The sequence below is a fragment of the Pinus tabuliformis genome, chromosome 9 (genome assembly GCF_031772625.1).
Source record: "Pinus tabuliformis cultivar Carrire ecotype Pingquan chromosome 9, CPIR1, whole genome shotgun sequence".
Lineage (NCBI taxonomy): Eukaryota > Viridiplantae > Streptophyta > Pinopsida > Pinales > Pinaceae > Pinus > Pinus tabuliformis.
The window spans coordinates 518,089,223-518,094,296 of NC_142307.1; the positions used below are offsets into that span (position 1 = coordinate 518,089,223).

The 5,074-nt window shown below is 40.5% G+C and overlaps 1 pseudogene; it reads right to left on the reverse strand.

Annotated features, from left to right (window-relative positions):
* Nucleotides 1-1,974: 1,974 nt before the first annotated feature.
* Nucleotides 1,975-3,597, reverse strand: LOC149149479 (uncharacterized; annotated as a pseudogene).
* Between the last annotated feature and the right edge of the window lie 1,477 nt (nucleotides 3,598-5,074).

The window sequence follows — 5,074 nt, forward strand, 5'->3', positions numbered from 1 at the left end:
GAAAAATAATGTATTGTATTGTATTTTATTACAGGTCACCTCTCAGCGATTGAATGAACTTCGGATCCTCCTGATAAAGCATTTCACCTGATAAACGACCTCATACTTTAGGGGGCAACTGTTATAGACATTTTTGTGCCTTACAGCATGAAGCATGAAATGTCCATAATCTAAGGGATCCAAAGTCCCTAAACATGTTGTTCCTACCCCTAGAGGAATAAGGTCAGCAAACCACAGCACTGAATAACAGTTCTCCACCTGAAAACACTAAAAAACAAGGCAATTCTGGATCATGCCAACTGCTCCACTGAGCATCTGCGCTGAATGTCAACTGCTCCACTGTCTACCTGCGTTGAATGTCAACTGCAAAGAATGCTACCTGCGCTGGGCGAGTTTGGACATGTGGCACAGTCATTCCTCAAGGTGTCAATGCCCAGGAAGCTTCCAAAATGACACTTGGATCAGGGAATTCGACTGGTGATGAGTAAGAGGGTCTAGATCTCCAAGTGGAAGCAAGAACCTCCAAGTGGACTCAAGAACTGAAGAATAACTGAAGTGAGAGAGGACACTAGTCAGCTTCATGCCAGCCTCAAGCTGACTCATCCTTTCTCCAAAACTCCTATATATAGATCTCTCTCATGAGGTCTAGGGAGGCTGGAATCTTGTGAATGTAAGGAAGTGCTATTGGTTTGAGTTTAGAACTATTGGGTGATTTGCTTTGAAGGAGGTGAAGAGGAGATTTCTTTCTGCTGGGAAGGTGATGCTGGATTGGGCCTCTTATGGTTGTATCACTTCCCGAACTTTACTTCTTCCATTAATAAAGCATTTGAGGTTCTTCTATATGCATGTGCTTCAATGGTGTATTGTTATACTTGTGTATTTGATTTATTCTAATCCTTGAATCAATTATGAATGTATGCTTCTTGTAGTTTCCCTCTCTTGCCATTTTGCAGGATCTTGGTGTAGCTGGGCCCGTGAAAGAGTAAGGAGCTGGGAGCAAGCAGCAAGGAGAGAAGATTGGATCAACCATTAGCGAAAGACATCAGTTAGTGGACCTCTTTCTCCCCTATTTTACTTTCATAAAGAAGAAATCTTAGATAGCTTTGCTTTGATTGTTGCTGAGGTACTATCACCCTTAGAGTGGGATAGGGTCATTCCGTATTGGATACTTTTCCCAACAACACGTGATACTGACAATGTGTGGCCTAGAAAATGGACTTTGATGAACTGTGGGTTTGTGGATGACCCATAACCATAAGGAACATAGATCTTAGGATAGAGATACCATGTAATGCTTGTGAACAACTATGATGCTAACAATGCACGACCAAGAAAATGGACTTCATTGACAAGGGTTTTGTGTGGTTGACCCATAACCATGATGAACGAGGATCCGAGGATAGAGATATCATGTAATGCTTATGTGCCAACTATGAGGGTGACAGTGCATGGCCTAGCAAATGGACCTCGACATAGTTTTCTTACTGGTTTGCCTGGTAGAAATCTGACAACTTATCTGGTGGCTTATCTTTGTAAATTCTCACCATCCAACGAGATGTTGTAAAGGCTTGAAAATTCCTTGATGGAAAAATGCTTGTAAAAAATATTTCTCTAAAATTGGGTATTACTCCTTTGTTGTAAGAATTTTCTCTTCTATCATGTTGATATCTGAAATTTTGATTTGTACTGATCAGATAGAGATGAATTGCTGAAAGTCCACCAATAAACCAAACTAAAAATAATGTGTACAATAAGAGCATAATTGATGCACGATTTTTTGGCATGGCTCTCTAGACTATAACACCATCTACTACCATAAACATAAAGCAATAATAGTAGTTGTGCCATTAATTAGACTTCCCTACCCATGGGAAATGATGATTCAAACACTTCATAGAATTATCGCATAAAGAGTAGCAGGAATTTCGTGGTAGATGATACCACGTACATGTATAAAAAAATATATGAAACATACTAACCATTCCAAAATCCCCCAATCTTGAAGATACTCGCCAGTTTAAGTGAATCTGATACAATTTTATAGTGAATATGTCTACAAAACTTTTGTTTAACCAGTTTACCTAAAACATAAGCCTTTGATTGTATGCTAAATACAAGATCCAATGGAATGTCCCCATTTTCATTAGAATTTCTCAAGTTCCCACCTGCCCCATATAGAGGAACAATATTCAACAACTTATTGTACATGAGATTGACAGGACTGGAAACCACATGAGTTTTGAAAAAGTTGGCAAGATTGTAGACGCTGAGCTTTAGAGTAGAATTCACTAACATCATCATCGTGGGCACACTAGTATCATCATCTCCCTCATCAACATGGAAGTCATTGGAGACAATACTCTTCAGGGTAATTTGGGTCTTGTAGGGACGACTGGCGCCACATAGTGCCAAACAAAATGTGGAAAAAAGCAAAGCAAAACATGATACAAAGAGTAGGACATGACAACGATGCAGCCAAACCTTTCTCCCACCAGAATCATCCTCACGAAACACTTATTCTGTGATGGCATTGACATGATTGCATTTATTTCTATTGTGGTTTGTGTTAGGGACGACCTTGCTCCAAAAATGGGTGCCCGAGGAAATCCAAGAGTGGTGCCCTGATAACAACGTTGACATTGACCAGTGTGAGGGCGAGCCATGTAGAGTGAAATTAGCGAAGTGAATGGAGAAGGATGCATTGTTTTCATCGAGAAATGAGTCCCTCAATGTCGGGCTCTGCACAAAGTAGAGATGCCCTTGTGGCATTGACGATGATGATGCCCCATGCTTGTCACCTTCGACTCTGACTTCATCTCTTGATTGCTTGTATTGCTTACTGTAACTGATAGGTCATTAGACAGATCCACATATCGGGAAGAACTAGATGATGTTTACGCCTTGGAATTCATTCTAGACATATTGGGTGTGGCCGCTAAACTACTACTGTGGTGTTCCATGGAGTCCATGAAGAATAACCCACGCTCACGCCCAACGCGCATTGGTGGTAGAATTTCTAGGGAAGCTGCTCATCCTACAATGGTGGGACTGTCTTAGGTCGATTCCTTTGCAAATCTCTCTTCCTCAACTGTTCTTACAGGAAGAGAGACAACTTGGCAGTTGAACCTCTAGAAGTTGTAGAGCTCCAAGACCTTGTCGTAGTTTTATGTCCACCAACGCTATGCTTTCCATTTGTTGAACATTTCCGACTAAACTGAATGAGTTTGAGGTCGTTTCTGACCTTTGGCAAGGAGAGGAAAGTGATAAGAGCCCCAACTCCACCTGCGTAAGCCACTCCTTGGATTCTTCTTCTTCCTCTACGAAGACGACTTTGTGACTGCTACATGGAACTTGGATTCTTCTTCTTCCTCTACGAATGCGTCCCTTTAGATGCCTCATCTGGCTCTAACGAATGTTGTTGTGTGCCTTTTTGATACACAGTCGATGATGCGCATGGCCTACAATTCCTATACGAGTTTTCATTGCCATATCTTTAACTTGAGAAATGAGATGCTTGATAGCCTCTTTTGATGCTGGAGGCCTAGCCGTAGTTGCACGGTTGATCTCGCTTTCATGAAGAGAATCGTCGAGTCGTTTGTTGCATAATACCAGTTAACATTACTATTAAATATTCCTTAAGCTGATCAATGATGATAGAAGCGATAAAGCTATAGAATGTATTCTTCCTCTTCTAGTACTACCATACTTTCCTAGCTTTTACCGATTATGTGCACGTAAACTACTAAAAATCCTTCGAAAATTGGTGATGTTCGATGATGCGACCAAACAATGAACTTCCCACCTCCAAAGGAATGGAGTCATCACCCACTCTGATACTAGTGATCGAGATGTGGGGAGTAGAGAGATGAAAACATCAAGAGAGAATATAAAAACACAGAAAGCACACAAAGAAACATTTAAAGAAAATTGTCCCAACTATATTGTGTGGACGAATGTGTCCTTTTACAAAATGAGGCTTGTTACTTATATCCTTTTTTTAGTTATAATACCATGGGTAAATTCCATGGGTGGATTAATACCATGGGTGGATGCCACTTTCCATTCAGATCATTAGTTTTTAGTTACAATACCATGGGTAAATTACATGGGTGTATAAATACCATTCGTGGATGAATACCATGGGTAGATATTAAGACCATTTCACTACCACAAATATGGGCACTATCCAACAAAATATGTGCACAGAAAGTATAACAAGAAGCATTTAGGAGGAGCAATAGGTGAAGCATTGGCTTCACAATTCGAATTAGAATTCACCCTATTAGCGTGCATGGCCAACACTATTATGGGGAGTTTATGGTACCTTGGTTTCGATGCCTCGTTCCATATGACAGGGTGCAAGGAGTTTTTTTGTAGCCTGGAGGAGAAGGATCTCCAGATGCATATTGAAATGGGGGATGATGGGAGGTATAGTTTTATAGGAATTGGTATTGTCACCTTTGAGAGGGAGAAAGCCTCTCCTCTTCACCTCAAAGATGTTATGTATGTACCAAGGCTGAAGAAGAAGCTGATTTCTGTAGAAATATTGGATGATCATGGCTATGGTGTTATTTTTAGTAAAGGGAAATCATTTTTGAGACACACAACTACTGGGAAAGTGAAGCATATCAGGGTTCGAGTGAAGAACCTTTACAAACTTGAGGCAGGAGATTACATTGCATTGAGAAGTAAGGGTGAAAAAGTGCAGAGTCGAGATGTTGGAGAACTTTGGCACATGAGATTGGATCATCTACACCATGGTGCCTTAAAAATCATGTAGAAAATTATTACCAGTCTCCCTAAGGGATCCCTTGACCAACAACATGTCTGCAAAGGTTGCACATGGGGGAAATATGTCAAGTCCACCTTCCATGTCCAAGATAGCAGAGCAGATTCAATCTTGGAATGAGTCCACTCTGATGTTTGTGGACCGTTTTCTATAGCATCCATAACAAAACATAAGTACTATGCTATTTTTACTGATGATTTCTCTAGAAAATGCTGGATCTTATTCGTGTGGAAGAAGGATGAAGTTTTCTCAAAATTTATTGAATTCAAGGCATTGGTTGAGGAT